This window comes from Orcinus orca, chromosome 15 (assembly GCF_937001465.1).
Source record: "Orcinus orca chromosome 15, mOrcOrc1.1, whole genome shotgun sequence".
Classification (NCBI taxonomy): domain Eukaryota; kingdom Metazoa; phylum Chordata; class Mammalia; order Artiodactyla; family Delphinidae; genus Orcinus; species Orcinus orca.
The window spans coordinates 15787071-15811017 of record NC_064573.1 but is presented as its reverse complement, the minus strand read 5'-3'; the positions used below and the strand labels follow the sequence as shown (position 1 = coordinate 15811017).

At 49.7% G+C, this 23947-nt stretch overlaps 1 long non-coding RNA gene across 2 annotated transcripts in view; it reads right to left on the bottom strand.

Annotated features, from left to right (window-relative positions):
• Positions 1-23487, bottom strand: part of LOC117200755 (uncharacterized) — an 86543-nt gene extending 63056 nt beyond the window's left edge. Inside the window, exons 1-2 of one of the 2 annotated variants that reach the window (XR_007471592.1) lie at positions 23049-23487; positions 7174-7321 (exon numbers count right to left, since the gene is read on the bottom strand). This is a non-coding gene — a long non-coding RNA (uncharacterized LOC117200755). Of the gene's footprint in view, positions 1-7173; positions 7322-14828; positions 15136-23048 lie in introns of those variants that run through there. The other variant, XR_007471593.1, reaches the window with a different exon arrangement.
• Between the last annotated feature and the right edge of the window lie 460 nt (positions 23488-23947).

Here is a 23947-nt window from a genome sequence, read left to right as displayed (position 1 = left end):
AACAAAGTCTGACAGGGAAAGGTGTTAAAAAGAATATTTGTTTAAAGTGTTTTCATTAGCTCTAGTTTTACCACATTCGACTTTGTGTAGAATGGTCATTTTTCTATTATGAAGATTTAGTGTCTTCCCAAAGACCAATCATTTTTATAATATACATCTTCTACGAACACCCATCCCCTTTGCTGCCACACTTGGGTTCCAACACCACTCTCTGACCTCAGGATCCTCTGTCCTGTGCTCAGCTTGGGTAAGTGGCTTTGTCTCCCTTCCCGACGACCTGCCATAATAGTGGACATCACATCTGAGTCCATTGCCTTTCAAACTATTCAGAGTAGCTTCTCTCTGGAAGGGTGGGATTGGGGCTCCCCACCTCTGTTTCATCTGGAGCAGCTCTGCTTTTATCTATTTTACATGCTGCCTTTCCAGGTCAGCTTTGGTTTGCATAAAAAGTTTCTCAGCCAAAAACAATGGATCTAGTCTCTGCTCGCTAGATCCCACCATTGCTGGGAGATCCTCCCCTCACACACAGCTAGGTGACCCCCCCCCCATGAGCTAGGTGACCTGAGGCAGACTACAGAGCTGAGAAAGAAGGGGAAGAAAAAAATCCCACTGAGCTACAAGGGCTTCCAGCCTCCCCGTTAAGGGGAGGAGGTCAGTGGGCAGTCAGTCTGAGCTGCTGATGACAAGTACAGGCCAGAGGAGCAGGTATTGACCGGGAGTTTTGGCAAACAGCACAAAACTTGGCCCTGAAATCAACTTTGTCATTCAAGATGTGGCTTCCTGGTAGGTGTTATTAACAAGGCAAGACACCATTTGATAACCTTCCCACTGGAATCAGTTATTGCTAACTAGGTATTAAGTTTCTTAATACCGGATTTTATACTTTGGAGTCACCTGACCTTGCTGTGATCCCAGGAACTATACGGTTTTGGAGCATGCAGTGGCATTCCCACCAGCAGGGCAAAGTGTGCTTGTTGGGGGAGGCCAGGTGGGCGACAGGCCAGTGTCAGCACGCCTGTACGCGCCCTCCCTGGAAGCACACCTGTGTAGAAAGGGCAAAGCATTTTGTAAGCATGATAGGAACCAGGGGAGGCGCTGTAAAGAAGCCAGTGGTTAAGGACGCCAGGCTGAGCTGACCCGAACACCCATCTCATTAGCCAACCTTGCCAATCAGCCTGGATGCTTCAAGAGTCCCTGTCCCAGGGCTTCCCTGGTGGCGCAGTGGTTGAGAGTCCGCCTGCCGATGAAGGGGACATGGGTTTGTGCCCTGATCCGGGAGGATCCCACGTGCCGCGGAGCGGCTGAGCCCGTGAGCCATGGCCACTGAGCCTGCGCGTCCGGAGCCTGTGCTCCGCAACGGGAGAGGCCACAACAGTGAGAGTCCCTGTCCCAGCAGTACCTGCGTCTGCTACCAACGCCCCTTTCTGACAGAGGATCTTCTTCAGCAGTAGGAACACCCAGTCAGCCTGAGACTCGCCTTGCTGGTCTGGGAGCCATCCTAGCCACACCCACTGACCTCACACATCTCAGGTCTAACCCATGAAGTGTCAATATCTTGGTGCGACTCTCAGGACTACCTTTTCCCTCATTTTCATGCCCTGGACCCTTGTTGGCAGATGTGACCAACATGGGTGACCAAGGCACATGTCGGAGCTGGCCAGCAGAGAGGGCCAGTGGCTGCAGAAACTGTAGTAAGATAGCACTGATTTGTCCATAGACTGAAAAGAATGTCACCAAATAATACAGTGAGGAAGGGGAAGGAGGCTGACCAGTTCCCACTGGTGAGCAACGGGGGAAGGGAGGTCTGTTTCCGGCAGGGCCACAGGGGCAGCTGGCTTCCAAAACACCTTTTTAAAGGGAAACGATTAGGGTCGGCCCACACTGCATGGGAGCTCTCTGACCAGATGCCTTAGGCCTGGGGTCACCAGAGCCCCGCTCCCGAGATCTATCCCCAGAAATGCAATCTGAGTGAGGACAGCAGGGCTGTGAGGGACAGAAGGGACACTGCAGGACCTACTCCTCCAAGCTTCACATCTGGTCCAAAGAGTATGCAAACGTGCCCGAGGTCAATGCTGCTGCCTGAGTCTGCGGAAGCTATGATGCCCGGGGCACTTAAGTGGGAAGACTAGGGGTCTCTAGAATCCCCTTTAGGAACTGGTTATACGCCTTGCCCTCGTGGATGACCAGCCGGGAGCCGGAGTAGAAGCGGGAGGACCCCTGCCGCTCCAGCACTGCCTGAGCTCAGCCAGCTTCCTAAGCAAAGGGCCCCCGGGCACACAGCGCAGGTGCCGCCTGCTGTGGAAGAACCGGAAAGGCACCTCCTTGAAGCTCTGCACCCACAGCTTCTGCCTGTGGTACTTGTTCATGACCACGAGCTGCCCGTGGCCCGCCGGGTACACCTGCACACAACCCTGATGCGAGCCGATGAGCGCAGGTGTGCTCTGCTGGCAACCGTGGATCTGGTTGGCTGCCTTCTGCCCTGAAGTATCATCTCCACGCTGGCACAGACGCATCTTGAAAGCCAGGATACCAGGCACCTCGTAGGGGGAAGGCAGTTCCGCAGGAGGACAAATGAGTACTGGATCCCACGTTTTGCATCCTCTGTCACTCTCTGTAACTGACGCTGGTGACATGTTATGCTCCAGGGTTACAGTGTTTAAGCTGGGAAGCCAGAGGCAGTCCCACTTTTCTCTACACTGTAGTACAGAACTTCAGATTTCCTTAGCCACTCAGATTCTTCTAACTGCAGGAATCTTCCTGGTAGAAACGTGATCCTACCAAGAAGAGGCAGCATAAAACTAAGAGGCCGGGGATTAAAAGGGCAGCTCCCCTGGGTCTGAAGCCCAGCTCTGCAGCTCATCTCTTTTTTTTTTTTTAAAGATTTTTTTGATGTGGACCATTTTTAAAGTCTTTATTGAATTTGTTACAATATTGCTTCTGTATTTTGTTGTTGTTTTTTTTGTTTTGTTTTTTCTGCGATACGTGGGCCTCTCACTGTTGTGGCCTCTCCTGTTGTGGGGCACAGGCTCCGGACGAGCAGGCTCAGCGGCCATGGCTCACGGGCCCAGCCGCTCCGCGGCATGTGGGATCTTCCCAGACCAGTGCACGAACCCATGTCCCCTGCATCGGCAGGCGGACTCTCAACCACTGTGCCACTAGGGAAGCCCTCCTTAACTCTTAAGTGCTCAAATCCCAACTCTTTATACCTGAAACTGTCGTTGTCAAAGTTACCAATGGTTTCTATTTGGTCAAATTCAATGAATAATTTCGTGTTGTCAGCCCTGAAGACGCCCCCTAAGTAGGTCCTCTTCATCCTACCGCCCCCTTGATTATGTTCCTCGCACTTTCTTCAGTTTGTAAATGTAGAATTGTCAACCTACTTTTTGTCTTTTTCTTCTAGACCCTAAGCTTTGAGGGCAGGGACTGTGTGTGCCCAATCCCTGACACAGTGCCTGGCACATAGAGGGCGCTTAGTGGATGTGTACTGAGTGAAAACGTGAATGAGTACGCAAGAGAATTCAAAATCATTCTTTTTAAATAAAGCTGGTGAAAACAGAGTTCCTGAACCAGAGAAACACTCTACTTCAAATACTCTTCCAAATGGCACAATTTCAAAATACCAAGTTGTAGGTGGAATCTCTGATGTCCACTATCTCTGTTAAGAAATCTGTTGCCAGGACTTCCCTGGTGGTCCAGTGGCTAAGACTCCACGCTCCCAATGCAGGGGGCCCGGGTTTGATCCCTGGTCGGGGAACTAGATCCCACATACTGCAACTAAGACTTCGCATGCCACAACTAAAGATCCCACATGCCGCAACGAAGATCCCGCGTGCCACAACCAAGACCCAACGCAGCCAAATAAATAAATATTTAAAAATATATATATATATATTTTTTATATATCTAAGGTTGCTGGATAATTTGCTCAGATGAATATTCAAGCAATCAGATAGATAATAGGAGTTGGAGTCAAAGGGACAACTTTGCCAAGATTTTCAACAAATAATAATAACCAACACCATTCCCTGGCAGTCCAATGGTTAAGATTTCGCCTTCCAATACAGGAGGTGCGGGTTCAATCCCTGGTCAGGGAGCTAAGATCCCACATGCCTCACAGCCAAAAACAAACAAACAAACAAACAAACCAGGGGCTTCCCTGGTGGTGCAGGGGTTAAGAATCTGCCTGCCAATACAGTGGGCACCGGTTCGAGCCCTGGTCCGGGAAGATCCCACATGCCACGGAGCAACTAAGCCCGTGTGCCACAGCTACTGAGACTGTGCTCTAGAGCCCGTAAGTAACAGCTACTGAGCCCACGAGCCACAGCTACTGAAGCCCATGCGCCTAGAGTCCTGTGCTCCGCAACAAGAGAAGCCACCACAATGAGAAGCCCGTGCACCGCAATGAAGAGCAGACCGCAGACCCTGCTCACCGAGACTAGAGAAAGCCCGTGCACAACAGAGACCCAACGCAGCCAAAAATAAATAAATAAAATAAATAAATTCATAATAAAAAAACCATAAAACAGAAGCAATATTGTAACAAATTCAATAGACTTTAAAAATGGTCCACCTCAAAAAAAAATCTTTAAGAAAATAATAATAAGCAACACGTATAAGGTGCCTACTATGTGCTTTACACGGATTCTACCATTCACGTTAACGACAACCCTGCGAAGCGTACTATCACTATTATCATCCCCATTTTATCGAGGAGGAAGTTGAGGCAGAGCGGTAACGCGCCCAAGGTCAGCTAGCAAATAGTGCGGCTGGTCTAGGAATCCGGGCTGTCTGGCAGCAAAGACTATGCTGCCTCTTGTTTGAGTGAAAAGAAGATGCCCGCTTCCAGAGGAGGTAATGTTGGTGTGAAACCCAGAAAGGAAGGGCAGGGTCCAGATCGTGATGCGCGCTGTATTTCATGCTGTTTTGTAATCACCCTCTTGGCAACTGGCAGACTTTGAAGGAGGTCAGACAAGGGCATGACAGCATCACCTTAACAACATTCTGGAAATTCAGTCTGGCTGCAGGGTCAGGCGGGAATGGCCTAGGGCAGGCAAGCTTTCCAGAGACTCTTGCAACAAGGGGGGACTGGGCAGCGCATCTAGAATTTTGTTTTGGAAAGGAAATGGGGGAACAGCAATGACAAAGACGAGCCGAGGACAGGGCACACCCTAGAGGAGCAAGCAGGGCGAGGTGCACCCCTCAGGGGGTTAGGAGCCAGAGCCCGCCCCCAGGGGGCTGCGGGGAGAGCTGAAGCTCACCTGGCCCGGAGGGGAGAGCGCCCAGTCGTGCTCGCCTGGAGCTGGCTTGCTGGTGGTGATGCACCCTCACAGCGGGCTCGGTGAGAAACTGGGGCCCTGGGGAAATTCGAGTCCCCCGTTTCAGTACTGCAGGTCCGCACGGGCCTCCTGGGCCTCCTGGGCCTGCCTGGCTCTCTGGGCCAGGCCTTGCCTTGTGTTTCCTTTTCTCGAGTCCTGGTGGTCATGAGCTGGGATTCCCAGCAGAGGGCAGTAGAGGCTCATTTGTCCTTGGCTCTGGGTCTGGGCTTTTTTTACAGCCCGGGAGCTTGCACACCCTCCGGACCTCCCCCTCCAACGCAGGGCACAGAGAAGGCCGGGAGCCTCGGGAAAGGCTGCCTGAGCAGCCAAGCCACGATGAGGCCTTGTAAGTAGCCACTGCCCCCTCCTCTCCTGACCTCTCACCCCATGACCCTGGTGCCCAAAAGCCCAGAGAAACGGTAAGAAGCACTGCTCCTGGGTGGGGCCTCGGACACCGGGCCTCCTCTCAGGGAGGCACCTGCTTTGAGGAACAGTCAACAAGGGCCCCTCTGGGGATGGGTCAGGGCACAGGAGCCACAGGACTTAAGAGTCCCAGCTGCCCTCTGAGTCCTACCCACACAGCAAGAGAAAACGCCAGGATTGCAGAAGCCGCCCCCGAAGCCGCCACCCTGGACTTGAGCCTCACGGAACTGGGTGTCAGATCATGAACGAAGGCCCTCACATTCCCTCCCAGTCCAGTCTGTTCTTTTCTTTAAATTATTTGTAACTGTGGTCAAACATCCCTAAACCTAAGATTTACCATCTTAACCATTTTAAGTGTGCAGCGCAGAACTGTTAAGGGCATGCCTATTGTTCCCACTCTAGATTTCAAGTGTGATTTTTCATATATAGAACCCGAGGCACAAGTACAGTGAACCTCAAAGCAAAGGCAGGGACCTGGAGAATGATTTTGCTGAGAAAAATACAGAAGGAATTCCAAGGTGGGCCTGAGAGGTTTCTCAGGCTATTATGCACCCACAAAGTTTCCTGACCCCTCTGCCCCGAGGGGCTGGGTGCAGGTATCCTGTCCATCTCGATCATATCTGCCCCCAGGCCTTCCCCAGACATTGGCCGGACAGAATCTGCAGCCCATCTAGAAGCGGTAGAGAGCACCCCCAAAGGGATCCCTGCCCACATTCAGAAACAGGACCGAAGGTTATTCAAAATCCTCTCAAACATCGCTTTGAAAATAATCTGTACAGCATGTAAATGGAATGTCAATGGGAAGGGGTGAGTAATTGTGACCCAAAACATTTTAAGCAATAAAATACATTCAGGTATTTGGCCTTTGATAAGCTACAAAGCTGAGCAAAACAGAACTTGAACCCCTAATAATAATAACGGCTAGTATTTAAACAGCTCCTATGAGCCTGGCACGATGCCAACTACTTTTCTCATTCAGGCTTTTGCGATGGAGGTGCTGTTTGTTGTGCCCATTTTACAGAGGAGGAAACTGAAGCCCCCCAGGGCTGGCTGACTTGCTCAAGGTCACAGAGGAAGGAAATGGTGGAGCCTGGATTTGGACCCTGCAGACTAGCTCCAGGTCGTGGCCTAATGACCACGCCTTTGCCTGACATGCTGGGGCCGGGGTGCAGTGACGGACTGTGGGAGTTCCCAGCCCCAGGGAACCCAGGAGTGGGTGGAAGGGTGAGTTCCCCATCTTTGAACAATGTCAGAGTCACCAGTCCTGAAGAGCTAGAATTGCCCTAAATCTTTCCATTTTAATTGGTGAATTTTCACATAAGAACTTTAACGGGGGCATTCACACACATGCTCGTGAGCCACACCCCCTCCTTCCACCACAGGCCCTCAGTTTTGGTCTTAGCGCAAAAAGAAAAAACAAATGTCACCAAAGTACCTGAGAACGTCCAGAATGTTTGAACACTTCAGCAGGAACACCTTCCTCGGCCCGTCCCTTCTTCCCCTTCATCCTTGGCTTTGCTGCCGGCTCTTTAAGAGATTTGAACCCGAGAGCACCTGGCCAGGAAGTTGCGTTATCCCTTGATCTGAAAGACCCGAAAGAAAAAGTAGAACAAGAAATATCGCATGGTTTTCTATTTGCCCGTACTTGGTTTTTTTGAATGTATTTTCGCTCTTATATCTCAAGCTAGTGGTAGGTGGGGGAAAAAAGGTTTGAGAATCATATTCCCGTGCACCAGGCAGCTGAGCACACCGTGAGTTTAATTAACCTCTCCTTCCTTTGGCTCTGCCTCTGACCTTCCCTCTCAACCTGTACCCACTTCATTGTCATGGGGAGAGGGTGTGGGGAGGGACCCAGCAGCTACTCTAATTGGTGAGAACCTACGTCTATTTATTATCACCCAGCTGCACTCACAGAACAAAAAAATACAGCCTTCGGTGCCCAGCGTTGATGATCTGTAGCGGAGGCATTTATGAACACACTCTTTCCATTTTCCCTTTGTTATCTGCTCATTATCTTTTGTAATGGAGGCCTGCTTTCACGTGTAGGTACAAGTAGGTGATGTTTGAATGCACTTTGAGGTGTAAGTATTTCAACAGACACTGGGTACTAAAAAAAAAAATAATCCTAAACGATAAGAGCCCTGCCTGCTGTCTTCTGTGGGCTGTGTCTGCAACGGATCCTTTCAATATTTGTTTGTTTTTTGCGGTACGCGGGCCTCTCACTGCTGTGGCCTCTCCCGTCGCGGAGCACAGGCTCCGGACGCGCAGACTCAGCGGCCATGGCTCACGGGCCCAGCCGCTCCGCGGCATGTTGGGATCTTCCCGGACCGGGGCACGAACCCGCGTCCCCTGCATCGGCAGGCAGACTCCCAACCACTGCGCCACCAGGGAAGCCCCCTTTCAATATTTGTCGTTTCGTTCTTCCACGTATCTCAGTGCTCCTACTGCCAAATGCAGCTGCATTCGTTGGCTTTTAGAATTTTTGCAGTCCCTTTTCCCAATCAGTGGTGCATGCGTCTATTAACTCTCTCCCACGCTTCCTCAGCCATCCTTCAAATGAAACGAGCACCCTCTCTCCTGCTCCAGGTCCCCTCCGAGTCTCTCGCCAGGAAGGGCCTCCAGTGAGGTATTTCATCCCAGGAATTATCAGCTAAAACGAACTATTTCTGGCTTTCTCAGCAGAGAGAATAGGATAAGAATCCTACTGCGCGAGGGGAGATTTCTTTTGGGATTTTCTCTCCCCGTCCTGTTGGACCAACTTACACATCATTTCTGTTTCTTTAAACCAGGGTTTCTCAGTCATGGCACTATTGAAACTTGGGGCTAGATAATTCTTTGTGGTCGGGAGCTGTGAACTGTGGATTATTTAGCAGCATCCCTGACCGCAGCCCCCTAGATGCCAGTAGACCACCCTCCAGTTACCTCCACAGTGGTGACCACCAGACATTGCCAAACGTCCTCTGGGGGCGAAATTGCCCCCTCCCCAATTGAGAATCACTGATCTAGGGGTTAGAAGCTGAAGACACCGTGAAACATCCTACAACACACAGGACAGCCCTCCAACAAAGAATTATCTGGCTCCAGATGTTAACAGCACTGAGGCTGAGAAACCCTCAAACTGCCCTGACTGTCTGATCCAGCATTAGTCAAGTCTGCCATGTTTTGCCACTTAACCAATTCCTATCTGATACATCGCTCATTAAGATTGTTCTCCCTGGTACAATCAAAGGATTGAAAGAGCTCTGTAAACAGTACAAGCTTGGAAGAGGGAAAGTGTGCTTACCCTAAAGTCGGGGCTACCCAAAACTTTGTAGATGGGGCTCACCCCTTGGAAGGGAAAGGACAGCAGGAATCGAGGCTCGAGAGGACTGGCCGGTAGGGCTGGGGGAGTGATGGTCGTTGTAACCTCAGCAGTGACACAAGAGACTGTGGTTTGTGGAGAGCCTCCCACTGGGGACTCCAAAGCCTCAATACTGAGAAAGGCGGCAGTCAGTCTGCTGTGCTCAGGGCTGTGTGTTCAGCTGTGGTGCAGGGAGGGTCAGAGGCGCCTGCGTGCTCTGGAGCCAGATCAAGTCCTAGAAGCTCCCACGAGATCTGACAACAGGACAGAAGACTTGTGCCCATCTGGGAGGTTCTGGGCCACATGGATGCCAACTCATTGTCTTACTCTCTGGGCAAGGTGTGGCGTCACTCCTTTTGAATGGCGCTGACTGGGGGATTTCTTGAAGGTGTTCTGAAACCAGCTTTCTCCACTGAGAATTCTTTTTTTTTTTTTTGCAGTACGCGGGCCTCTCACTGCTGTGGCCTCTCCCGTTGTGGAGCACAGGCTCCGGATGCACAGGCTCAGCGGCCATGGCTCACGGGCCCAGCCGCTCCGCGGCATGTGGGATCTTCCCGGACCGGGTCATGAACCCGTGTCCCCTGCCTCGGCAGGCGGACTCTCAACCACTGCGCCACCAGGGAAGCCCTCCACTGAGAATTCTTACCTTGAACCTGGTTCCCTTGCAAAGCAGAAGGAAATTTGATAAGTGGCTCCCATCAAGACTCCTCCTACTAATCCAATGCCAGGAACAGTCTCGCCAGAGACAGTCCAAAAGGATTCAGTGTGCTTTGGTTATAAAATCTCTTTTCCATTCTCCATGACTGCTGTGGCCAAGGTCATCTCCCTATCAACCTGTGGGGCCTGCCTGGTGGGTGGCTAGACTTTAAAGGACTTTCTCTTCTTTCCAGAGGAAGAAATTTGTACAGCTCTAGGGTCTCACCACCCCTAGCTCAGGAGAGTCTCAGGTGTGACCTCCCTTGCCCCCAAGGTGGGGGACATGTGGAGAAGCACACTTCCCATCTGCACATTTCAGAACCCCAATGGGCAACTCGTGGGTGAAACAGTCCACGGCCCTTGGAAGTTGATGTTATGGGAAGATTTCTATATTATAGGAATTCCTCTTCAAAATATCATTCAGTCTCTCTGCCCTGATTTCCCAGCATGGGAGGCAGAATAACGGCCCCCAAAGATACCCACATCCTAATCCCCAGGACCTGGGAATGCTACCTTACATGGCAAGAGGGATTTTGCAGATGTGATGAACAATCTTGAGATGGAGAGATTATCCTGCATTACGTGGGTAAGCCAACGTCATCACAAGGATTCTTATAACAGGAACGTAGGGAGAGCTAGAGACAAAAGGAAAAGGCCATGTGATGATGGAGCAGACACTGACAGATGCTCTTTGAAGGTGGAGGAAGAGGCAACAAGCCAAGGAACCCAGGCGGCCAGTAGAAGCTAAAAAAGGCAAGGAAACGGATTCTCCCCGGAAGCCTCCTGCAAGCCCACCTGATGCCCCTTTAGCACTCCTCTCTGCGTCCTCCCCTTGGAGACTCTCTTGCTACTCACTTTCACCTGATTCACCCATATTCAAATGTTGGGGAGGAGAAGGGACAACGTGAGGCCTCCACTCTCCTCCCTGTTATCCTGCTCCCGGCTCATCCGGAACTATTTTTCAGAGCTTTATTCCTTTATTCCCGCCTTGGGGTAAAGAAGGAGTCTCCCTTACCTAGAACTTACAGTACAAAACCAGGTTTTTTACAGGGGAGTTTTACTGCTCCAGACTTGCGGGCGGGGGGCGCACATCGAAGAACTGCTTGTTCCCTGCCCTGACTCTACTGCCATATTACTCCGATTAATGGTTCGTCCGTGTTCCCTTTTCTGGCCATCCATTTCCAGGGGATTTTGCGAAGATTCATGAGTTAGCATTTGGAAGGAACTCTTTGAACTCCTACATAAACAAAAAATCTCACAGCTGGAAATCTTGATGCCTTTTAATGAGTCCTTATAAAATCCCAAAGCACTTAAAAATTCATGTTGCTCCCCAGAAATAGCTTTTAGTTCTATATATACATGTAGTTCCGTACATATCAGGTATATTCAGAGCCGCTGTTACAGAACACTTACGAGGTACCAGGCAGTGAAGTAAGCTCACTGTGCACACGATCTCGTTGATTTAGGGAGATCAAGATCACCTGTGACCTGGGCTGTCTGAGTTCCTGGGAGGAAAACAAAGTCCCACAGGTATGTTTGCCTCCACCCTAATGTCACCAGCTCCTGTGCACAGAGCCTGGTACAGGGTAGGAACTCGGTGAGGCAAATGGATGGCATTTCTTTTAATTATAGCAAAGTGAAATGAGCCATTACCGGAGAGACCAAGCTTAGGTCAGAGAAGCAGAAATTGATGATATTGATAATACAGGGTTCTCTGCTCTTCTGGTAATTTACAGATTAAAAAAATGCACGGTGGCTGGAATCAATTACTGAAATCAAGACCTTCTTCACTGATCCCTGCTCCTCAAGCCTGCTGCTTTCCCAAATAAGCACAAGGCCAGGGCCTGAAGACTAAGGACACGGCCTTCTGTTTGGGAGCTGTTTTCTGGGTATTGTCTCTCTCACGCCAAGTACCACCGGGAATGCTGCAAAGCACTTCTCAGAAGTACCTTTATGTCTTGGCTCATTTTCCAAGAAAAGGACAAGAGGGACAAGGGGGACTTTCGACTGTGGGAAACCAGAGTAAATAAGTATGGAATAACACAACTTGTGTTATTCTTCAGTGAAAGTTTAGAGGAGTCTTGCATGTAAATGGCCACCAGGGGGCACTGTTATTCTCTAAAAATGCTGCTGGAGGGAGGGGGTAGTGTGTGTGTGACATATATGCACACACGTGTGTTGGAGTGAGACAACTTCCCTCTCATCCACTCCCCTCCACTCAGCCAGGTAGTCAACCCCTCCCTTGACTTCCACCATCTACCCACACCCTCTCCTCCATCATCCCTCTTTCCCATTCTTGGTCAGAAAGGAGCAGAGAGGAGCAAGAAAACCCAGCAAGATCATGAAACCAATATCGAATCAAAAGATATTCCCCAGGACGCCTCGGGAAGAACACCGAGGTGCCGTGCCTCTCGCCTTTGTTACCCCATCCCCTTTCCGTGCCCCGCCCCCATGCCTCCCCAGCTCCTGATGGCGATGCTTCATTGCTTTGCAAGATGGTCCCATCATCCTGGGAAGATGTTTGTAGGCATCTTCCTTTGAAAAGAGAACTCTGACCAGAGTGAAGACCTCAGGAGAATCATTCTTAATGATGGCTCTTCGGATACATTTCATGTCAGACCATCTGGATCTAGAGGATACGCTGCAGGGAATCTTTCTTTTCCCCTAAAATTACACGAGCATGGGAACAGCCATCTCCTCCGTCTTTGTTTCAAGTAGTTCTCCTCGGAGGCTTTAAAACTCCAGCCTTGCCAGAGAACGTGGGCAGTACAGTCAGGACGGCGAGCCCTAGTGGAGCTGCAAAAACACCCCTGTTCATTGATCTCTCTCCACCCTGCTTAATAGGCATTAAAAGCCGTGCACTGAAGGACTGCCTCCAGCTGATTTCAAATGCATTGACATAATGGACTTGTCTTCATAGAACAAACCTCTGGGGACTCAGGCTAGGCAGACCATTTATAATACCGTCAGGATGCAGGAGAGACCGCGGATGCTTTGGAGAGAGCCTGTATGTTGCTGAGTGTTTTGAGTTCGAATCCAGATGGCACCGTCTAACTGCTGGGTGACCCTGGGCACATTACTGAACCGCCTGAGGTTCCATCTCTATGAATCGAGGTTAGTAATCCTGGTGCACTAGCTTATGGTGAGCCATGGAGATAACAGAGGTGCATTCCCAAGGCCAGAAGGTCAAAGACAGTATTACTAATTCTTACTGAGCACTGGGCCCTATGTGCCATGTTCAACACACATGAATTATCTTAATTCTCATAACAACCCTACCTGCAGGAGTTGGAAGTGAAGGGCTTTGTGGGCTACTGAACTGTCTGAGGACCGTGGTGCTGGCAGGCGTGAGAAAGATGCTGGTCTAAGGGTACCATTCCTCCCTGTGAAAAATGAACCGGGATCTTTTCACTCGTGGGCAGGTTGGGGGGGTAGGTTCAATGTGGGCTCGCATGCTCTGTGCTCCTGGGCCCTGGGTACTGTCAGTGATGCTCCAACAGTAAAAAGGGACCTCATGAATGGGTGACAGTCTCCTCAACGTGACACTGAATGCCATGACATCTTCCAGGCTGAAACAACAGTCCATAAGGAAACGGCATTGTGGGAATTATTAAAAACAGCAGGTTGTGTCTCCAGAAGACATTTATTTTATTCCTAAGGGATGTAAATCGCGTTTGTAAAGTACACGAGCTTCTTCCTCCTTGGGTGTGGTAGGGAAAAGTGGTCACTTTTGTAGCAGCTGTGTCTCTAGATCTGGAAGCTCACATCCTTAAGTACCAAGAATCCAAACATTACTAGGGACCGAAGCTCTCTACAGCGGAGGGCATATCTGGTTCACAAAGTGCGCTAATATCTTTAGCCCTGGATGGTCTTATTGAGCCCCCTCAAGGCCACCTGAACTTTTACTATCCTGACAGAAAACTGAGACTAGAAAGAGGATGGGAGGTTTTCCTTTGTTTTAGCAATGTGTGTGTGTGTGTGTACACGTGCCTGCGTGAAGGAAATAAAAGATAAATGTGAAGAAGGAATGTGGGGAGAGTTGAATAAGGCGCAGGAGGGAGGGGGAGAAAGGACCACAGTAAAACGGGGATAGAAGATGGTGCAGTCGGAGGGCGGAGGATGGCGAATCCTCGCGGTAGACGGGGCCGTAGTGGGAGAAGCATTAAGAAGCTCCGAAAATAGAAATGCTAAGAAGAATACTCGGTCGTTTAGACAGGCTGGTCAGAAAATGCCAAGTGTGGGCTCTCGGGGCTGGAGGCCAGGACGGGCCGCCAAGCAGGGCCGTCGGGGAGCGGCCGCCTCCTCGCATCCAAGGGAAAGCTCGCCCGCCCGCGAATGCTCTCGAACGCCTCCTCCCGCTGCGCGCTGCCAAGTCGGCCTGCAGCCTCGTGTCGGCGCGTAAACAGCGAGCCCCGCTCTGCCCGCAGGCCCCTCCGCGGCCGTCCCCGCCCAGGGCGGGTCCAAGGACCCCGAGGGCGTCCCACCGCCTTCTGGCGGCACGCGCCCGGGGGTCCACAGCTCCGCCGCGGCTGCGAAGGGAAGGCCCGGGCAAGGCCGCTCCCCCCTTCCCTCCCCACGGCCCTTCCCAGCGGGGGCCCTTCCCAGCGGGGGCCCTCCGCACAATGGAACCGGGCCAGGCCCCGTTGCTGAGGGAACCGGCAGCCGGCCCAGCCCCCTTCCCCGCCGACGGAGCCGAGGACGAGAGCAAAGGATTAAAGCGCCCTAATCGGCCGGCTTCAGAGGAGGCCGCGGGCCCTGCCCGCGTGAGGTGGCGGCTCCCCATTGGCGCGGAGGCAGCAGGAGGCCGCACGCAGCCTCGTCCCGCACTCCCTTCCGCCCCACCTCCGCGGCCCCTCCTGGACCACAAACCCCCCGGAGGCGAGACCGCCGGTTCTGCCCCTCGCGCGGGATGGGTCGGGGGGCTGCCCGGCTTCACCCCTCTGACCTCTCGGGCGCCTGGAATGAAGGAGGAACTGGCTGCCTCAGTGAGAGACGCGCTTTTGTTTGGTCCTGACTCGCTGTAAACGTGCTTGCATGCGAGTCAGGGCACCTACCTGCAGCTGAGGCGCGGCGAATGCACACAAGCGGTGGGCCTCCGTCCGGGCAACCGCCCCTTCCCCTCTGCGCCCCTGCTCCCCAGATGCGAGCGCGGCTCTGCGGGGAGGAATGGCGGACGGGCCTGCGAGGCCTTCCTCAGAGCCTTTGCTGGGGGCTGCTCGCCCCTCAGGTGCTCATGGGGGGACGTGAGTCACGTTTTCAAAATATCCATGCCCGCCCCCGCTCTCCCCCCCCCCCCCGCAAATTCAGATTCAGTGAGTCTGGGGTGGGACTCAGGGAAGGTTTTTGGGGGGTTTTTTTGCCCTGTGACATGCGGGATCTTAGTTCCCCGACCAGGACCAGGGATGGGACCCGTGTCCCCTGCAGTTGGAAGCGCGGAGTCTTAACCACTGGACTGCCAGGGAAGTCCCAGGGAAGGTATGTTTTAAGTGCCCAGGTGATTTTAATGATTCTCTGGGCTGAGAACCACTGGGGCTGTTTGACATAAGCCAGCGGAAACTCAGCAGGGCCGCCTGGCTTGTCCGAGCGGACACTGCCAGCAGGAGACCTTGGACAACACAGTTCCTTTGACTTGAGCACAGCGTTCTTTCTGTCATATTCCTTTCTCTGCTTTAAAAAAAGATGTTTCTTGAAAGTAACACACATACTATTTAGGAAATTTATATAGAAAGGGATAAAGAAGAACATTAGATCACCCGTAAACCCTCATTATCCAGAGTTACACACTGTTAAACATTTGGGGTTATCTTTTCATCTATTTTCACATATTTAATTTACAAAAAGGTTAGACAGAGTATACAGTTTTATGCCTTCTTTTTTATTCCTTCGTAACCTGAAAGGTGGCATGGGCTTCTTAGACACGGCTGGACAAAGTGTGAGTGGGCAATTATTTTAGCAGGGTGCTTGGCAACGTGTATCAAGAATATTTTTTAATGTTCACCTTTCAGCCCACTATTCCATTTCTAGGAATCGCTCTTCAAAGAATGATCAGATGCATGCAAAATTTTTTTTACAGAGACTCTCATGTTAGTGTTACTTAAAATCACCAAAACTGGTGACTTCCCTGATGGCGCAGTGGTTAAGAGTCCACCTGCCAATGCAGGGGACACAGGTTCGAGCCCTGGTCCAGGAAGATCCCACATGCCACGGAGCAACTAAGCCTGTGCCACAACTACTGAGCCTGCACTCTAGAGACCATGAGCCACAACTACTGAGCCCATGTGCCACAACTACTGAAGCCCATGCACCTAGAGCCCGTGCTTCGCAACAGAAGCCACCACAATGAGAAGCCCATGCACTGCAACAAAGAGTAGCCTCCACTCGCCGCAGCTAGAGAAAGCCCGCATGCAGCAACGAAGACCCAACGCTGCCAAAAATTAATTTTTTAAAATGTTTTTTTAAAAAATCGCCAAGATTATCAACCTCATCAATGTACAGTATTACAGCGATAGTTTAATAAATTGTGGTTACTCATGAAATGGCATACTTGATGGTCATTAAAAATCACGTTTTCAAAGAATGTGTACTGGCTGTGATAATCTTTCTTTCCCACGGTCCCTCTACACCCTGGGATGTTGGTCTTTGAGTGAGTCTCACAGGAAGATCCCACCTCTGGTTCCACCTCTGGTAACCCCTTTGGATGCCACAGGGCCATCGATCTCCCCTTTCCTGATCGCTCATAGCATTTATTCTCAGTACCCAACGTTTTGGCAGTTCATTCTTTTTATTATTATTTATTATGCACTACTTCTATTGCCATCTGGTGTACGTGTATGAATGTGTATCATGTATGAATGTGTGGTTGTGTATATATATGTAAGAGAGAGAGAGAGCTCAGGATTATAAATTGTTTGAGGGCAGAGGCCATGATTTCCACATCTTCATTCTTTGCCAGCTCTTCGGTTTCAGCAAAGCTAAAACTCAATTTGTCATCCTCAATTCTGATCCATTTCTACTAACAACTTTCTGAGTGCATAAGACATACTTCTCTCCTGCATTACCAACTCTTTAGTGGTATCACCTAAACCATTCTCCTTTGGGACGCTCAGATGAAAATTTTTGGAACCATTGGTCATTGGATCCTAACACTGGTTTTCTTTTCAAGTCTTGGCATGTGTCTTTCCATTCCCACTGCTGCCACCCTAGGCAGCATCCCCATCACTTCCCTCCTGAACAATTCTATCCCTCTGCTGACCCATCTGCTTATGGCCCCTTGTGCCTTCAAACCACCCAATGTCAATCACTTATGTAAGTTCTTTTTATCCTGTCACTTCTACTCAAAAGCCTTCAGTGACCACTTTTAAAGGGCCATTATTAAATGAAGTGCTAACTTTTTATCTTGGCATGTGGGTTCCTCCTTTACTCAGTCCCAACCCATCCATCTTCCTGTTTTATATCACACAACTTCCTAATTAATATACCTGACTCCAATTGGTATATGCACCAACCCCAGGACACAGTCTGTGTTCTCATGCCTTCTCCACTTACTAGCTGTGTAATCTTGGATAATTTGCCTATCTCTTTCATCTCTGCCCCTCATCCACAAAGTGGAGGTAATACTAATAATATCTGCTTTATAGGATTGTTTTGAGAGCAAAGCTGACGCATGAATGCCATGACTGTCATTGATCTGCTCACAGCATTGCACCTGGACACAACTCTGCGAAGCAGCGCCTATGGGCTCCAAGTACTGTCAGCTGAGGTGGACCAATCGGGCTGAAGGGTCTACTGCCAAGATGGCTCACCACAAACCTAGCAAGTGGGTACCATTGGCAGAAACTCAACTGGGACGATGGTCCTGGAGCCTGAATTGGCCTCCATTTGGACTTTACATGTGGCTTCTTGGACTTCCTCACAGCATGTCTGCTGGGTTCTAAGAGAAAAGAAGCAGAAATTGCCGGTCTTCTTAAAGGCCAGGCCTGGAACTAACTAGCACAGCATAACTTCCACGATCTTCTTCTTGTCAAAGCAGTGATAGGCCAGCCCAGATTCAAGGAAGTGAAGAAATAGACTCCACCTCTCCAAGAGGGAGTGGCCTGTGCACAGAAGGAAAAAATGGATGGGAACCACCTTTTGAGACAAGTTACCACTGAAGGGTCTTTGCGACCCCTTATCTTGTCCAGTAGAGGAGATGCTCAACAAATATTTCACATTTCCTGAACTCTTAAGACCTGGAACGTTCATCTAGCAAAGGATCGCTTGGATTGCCGTCTTGAATTGTGAGTAGACTTTCCCCCTGTACGCTGATTAGTTATGATATTCCAACTAAACGGTAAGCTCTTTGAGGGCAAGGCTCCTAGCTACAAGATACATTTTTGTATTCCCCCCGCCCCGAGAGATTTACACATAGTAAACCGCATAAACGTGCAGCACTTGATTTCCTTTCCTCAGACAGCCCTGCCACCGGGAAGGGAACATAAGAGCTGCTTTCACTGAATTTTTGTACCACGCGAGGCTCGCTGGGCTCCAAGGAAAACTTGGAAACAGTCCCTTTGTTTCCCAGAGTGGGGTTCAGAGCCATCCAGGGTGGGGGGGAAGCACAGTGAAGAGGCTGTGGCCTGGAGGGCGTGTGGAGGAAATTCCATTCTAGACCCTTATTTCCGAAACTGCTCTGGGATTAGCCCGGCTTTGTGCCGGCCCCAGTCCAGAGGGGAGAGAGGCCAGGCCCTAGGTCATAAAAGCACCAGGAAAATACAAATACAGGCCCCTTTACAGCCCTGAACAGGAGGTTAAAGGATTTGCTGTGTTGTTTGTTTATCTCGCAGACTGAAGCCAATTATACCAATTACTTTTTTTAAAAAAAGCTTACTAGTGATTGTATTCTAAGTTCATTTCTTCTCAAAAATGGGACTCTACACCACATTTTTTTCTTTGGCTCCAAGGACTCAAGCCCAGTCTCTGAGGCAGGGAGGGCGGCCCTGGGGTCAGAGGTCAGGGGCCCCCTGATTGTTCCCAAATGCGCTTCCATGTAGCCATAGATTTGAACTTTGCGTTGTTGCTGGGGCCCCCGGTAGGGGGCTGCAGGGGAGGGGAGAGCCTGGGGGAGGCCATCTCTGCAGTTCAAAGGCAGCCGCTCAGGCAACACTTTGCTTGGTTTATGGTTTCAATCCTTGAGTCAGTCTTGAACTCCATCCCTGAGGGGCTCCCGTGGGTGGGGTCGGGACGGACACTCCTTTAACCCAAAGCTGCCAGCCTTGTGGACCGACCGTGGCTTCAGAGCCGGAAAACCCTCAGAGGCTGAAAAATCCCCGGATTGCTTGCAGGAACCCAGGAGCGTTTGCCCACAATGTCGGTAAAGGATGCCCCTTGCCCAGAACCAGCCAAGAGCTCCTCCCCGCCCAGCCCAGGCAGGACTTTATAAAGTGCAGCTGAATGAAGGGCACTGGGGTTCAGAGATGAACCCCAAGCTCTGGCCTTACCCAAGGGTAGGGTTTGCTCGATAGTGCAAGTTGAAGAGGAGGTGAAAGGTCCCAGACCAGTCCGCCAAGACAAGCATCTCCACGGATACCTGAAAATCTACCATAAATATGATGTACTTGTATATTTATTGACTTCAAGGGTGTGTTAACATATATGGTTAAGGCAAGAAAGCAAGCTACAGAGTAATGTATAGTGTACGGCCCCATCTATCTGCGCACACACACAGGGAAAATGTGGGAGAATACACATCAAAATGTTGGCAGTAGTATCTTTTACTGGTAGAATTTCAAATGATTTTTTTCCTTTTATTTTTCTGCATTTTATAATTTACTTACACTATTCGTGTTCCTTAATTTTTTTTCAAAGCGGAAAACCTAACGTTTGTGAATCATTTCTTTAGTTCAGTGTTTTTCAAAATGTGATCTAAAAACACCAACATCAGACTCAGAAAGCCTGCTGAAAAGGAAGATCCCTGGGTGTAATTCAGACCTATCGGGTCAGAATGGGGCCGGGGGAGGAGTGTAGCCTGAAAACCAGCATTTTAAACACCCTCTCCAGGCAATTCTAAGGGAATGGAATCCACCTGTGTGGATGTCGGCTCTCTTTAAAGGTTCTGGCTCCACTGTGAGCCATCTCAGGTGGGACCACTCAACCCCTCGGCCCTGGCGGACCCTTCTCCCCTCCCTCCCTCCTTTCTCTAGGTCCTCAGGAACCAGAAACAGCCCATCAACCCTGACCGAGTAGCCCTGGCCCTGCCCCTTCCCTTGACGAACAGTCCACAGGCAGAGCTTCCCAGCACCATTATCCCCCTCTTCCCCTTGCTCTAGTCTTCTCTTTTGTTTCACTACACTCGTCTTTGGCTAGAAGAAGTGACAGCACAGGGTGATTTGCATAATTATATATGTCAAGTTAGACTAAAGCTGGAAACCAAATTAAGTTATGCCAGTGGGCAGCAGGCATAGCAGAAGAATCACAGGGTAAGTCTGACCCTGCTCCTTGATACACATGTGATCTTAGGTTGCTTATTTAACCTCTCCAAGCCTCAGTTTCCTCAGCTGTAAAATGGGGATAGTCATACCTACCTCTTAGAGTTGTTGCAAGATTTAAAACTAAGATCACGCATATATGCAAAGCATCTGGTGCATGGTCGGTACCCAGGGAAAGCAGTTATTACCAATATGAACCAAGGAACTCATGAAGTCTGAGACAGCCGTTCTCACACTCCCCAGGGAGGTTCGTAATAATGCATGTTATTAAGTCTTCCCCGGAGATATTCCAAATTAGTCCCTCCAAGGAGAGGCCCCAGGAAACTGATACTTACAAGTATCCCAGGTGGTCTGATCACACTTTGCAGGTGGTCCCTGATCACACTTTCAGGAACACTAGTCTAAGATTTTCACCAGCAAAACAAATAACTACAACTACCAAATTCCCCAGCTTGTTCACACTTAAATAGTCAGTCATCCACACTGCCCATCACAGGTTGGCTGAGGTTTGGCTAATGTAAGCTGGCATGGTTCCAAGCTGGGATCTGGGTCCAGGTCTGCTCCACATGTCTTTCATCTTTCTTAGACCAGCAGGTACTCAAGGTATGTTCTCCTCAGGCCACACTTTGCTAACATTCCATTGGCCAGGCCAGCACATGGCCACACCCACACCCCCTCCCCGTGGGGGGGGAGGGACAGATATATTCTGCCTCAGAGACATGAGTGAAAAATAAACACTTGTTTCTCAAAAGCAAATCCAGCCTGCAGCCTCTTTTTGTACTGTCTGCAAGCTAAGAATGGCTTTTACATTTTTTAGGAGTTGTAAAGAAAAACAAAGTGAATAGGAACAGAAAACTATATGTGGTCCACAAAGCTTAAAATATTTACTACCTGTCCCTTTAAGGAAAAAGTTTGTTGATCTCTGCTGTAAGCCATCAAAATGTCAAGGGTTTTTGTTGTTGTTGTTGTTGTTTTTATATAGCATAACTGCACAAACAGAGGGGCAGTTGTTTTGTTTTGTGTTTGTTTTTAAGTTAAGAGGGATTTAAAGCTGTTTCTAAGCCACGGAGTAGGAACCAAGACGGAGGAGTAGGGGAACCACTGAAAAAACAAGAGAGGGAAGTTATTTAAGGGAGAATGGTCTTGGAGGAGAGGGGGCCAGCCTTTTCTCTAAAGATCTGGTCCAGTGGAGAAGAGGGTGGGGTGGGAGGGGTGGGATCAGGTGTGATGTTGTCAAGGAGAAAGAAAGGACTAGGGCTTCCCTGGTGGTGCAGTGGTTGAGAGTCCGCCTGCCGATGCAGGGGACACGGGTTCGTGCCCCGGTCTGGGAAGATCCCACATGCCGCGGAGCGGCTGGGCCCGTGAGCCATGGCCGCTGAGCCTGCGCGTCCGGAGCCTATGCTCTGCAACGGGAGAGGTCACAGCAGTGAGATGCCCATGTACCGCCAAAAAAAAAAAAAAAGGACTAGATAGGATTGTCCAGGGGCAGGAATACCCAGCTTCTGGGTGTCAGGAAAAGTTGCTAGACTTAGGAATGGGCAAAAGAGAATGCTGGTGTCCTTGCAGTAGAGTGCTGGGGGGTTTCTAGCAGACTTTCCAGGGATTATCTGACTCCATTTAGTGTGCACCTTGGTTTTTGATGGACTAAGCTACTTAACAACTCTATAGGGATAGAAGTTAAGTTGCAGAAAACTGACAACACAATTTTTTTTTTCTGTTCACGGCAATGCAAAGGAATTATGTCCTGAGGAGAATACAAACCTCTGTAAGTCAAATTCTCATTTGAGCCAGTTTGAACATCTTACTAGTGTTCACATTAACCAATGAGTTAAATAAAAATCGTTGACCCTTGTCTATTTCATAGTTGTATGAAAGTCATAATTTTACCACTTAAAAAAAGGATCTTTTAGCAAAGTCTAAGCACCTCATTTGACAGTCACTATAACCCTGTACGCCCATTACTACTGTCATTGTTATACCCCATTTTGAGGATGACATCACTGAGGAACTAAGAGCTTAAGATTGGGAGTTCCCTGGTGGTCTAGTGGTTAGGATTTGCCACTTTCACTGCAGAGGCGTGGTCTGGGCACGGCCAAAAACTTAAATAAAAAGAGCTTAAGATCACACAAGCTCACACAAGCGAAGAGTGACAGAGTCAAGGCTGGGACTTCGGGAGTCTTCCGGCTCCAAATCTCCCATTCTTTCTGTTAAGTTAAAAAACAAGACACCCTATCACACTATTTATGTGCTCATCATTGACGAGCATAGGAACTGTGATTTAGTAAACAAACGGACCTAACATTCTTGGGTGCATGAAGGCTCATGTGCAGATGCTGAAAAAGGAGTTACAGATGTAACTGCTTGCCCTGCCAAAGACAGACAGCATTTGAAATCAATAAGACTGCAGCTGAGTACCAGCACCAACAGGAAACTGGTATCTGATTTTTTCTTCCCTGATGGATCATCAACTGAAAATTCTCAAAAGTTGAATATCTCACAAGTACTTTCCAAAGTCTTCATTGTTTTCTTTCCACCTCAGATAAACCCTCCCCCCCAGGTATGTTGGCATTTCAGGAGGTTTTACTCTAAAGCATTCTGCATTTTTCCCAGCATGACCACTCCTCTCCCACAAGATGCGCAACACTGAATGAACACCTGTGGTGGATAAGCTCACTATTCCACAGGGCGCTTTACACCTGCACAACACTCCGTTAGCTCTATATTCATTCAGTCAGTGAATATTTATTATGCAAGTAAGATAATGTTAGTGATACAAATTTGAAAATATGCAAAACAAAACAGAATCTCTACCTCAAGTAGTTGAGTCCAGTGGAGAGCCTTTCAGGCAAACAGACAATTACAGTACCACATACCAGTCAAGGTGTGGTGGGAGCATGGAGAAACCAGTTCCTGAGTGTTTCAGAGCATCACGGAAAGTGTAATAGAGCTGGAGTTTGCACTGAGACTTGAAGAATAAGGAGGTTGCCTAGAAGAGAGAGGAAGAGGTGTCCAGAGGCTTCTAGATGGAGAGAATGCTCTAACAAAGGAGAAGAGAGAGCCCAGGGTAGCTAGGAAGCAGAAAACAGCCCAGAGTGGCTGCAGCTATCAGTATGGAGGGAAGAATTACAAATATGAAACCAGACAGGTGGCCAGGAGCAAGTGATGGCAGGCCCACGATGTAGAAACTTCCCTGCAGGCAGCAAATGAGCAAGCCATTGCAGCAAGGCTGAGCACACATCCTGCACGAAAGTACTCACAGGATGCCTCAAGGGAAGGCAAGGGCACCTTCAAGGAGATAATCATACCACAGTGACTGAATCAGCACCAGGTCCATCCTCAATTTCCCACCCATGTCCAAACCCCAAGATAGGTTCCATGGTACTTGTCTTAGTGTGTTCAGGCTGCTACAGGAAAATACCACAGACTAGGTGGCTTACAAACAACAGACATTTATTTTTCACAGTTCTGGAGGCTGGAAAGTCAAAGAACAAGGCCCCAGAAGACTCAGTGTCACAGAGAGTCATCTTTTCGCTGTGTCCTCACGTGGCAGAAGGGACAAGGAAGCTATTTCAGGTCTCCTCCAGAAGGATACCAATCCTACGTGCGCGAGGGCTGCACCTTCATGACCTAATCATCGCAAAGCCCCACCTCCTGACACCATCATCTTGGGGGTTAGGATTTCAACATATGAATTTGGCTGAGGGCGGGGG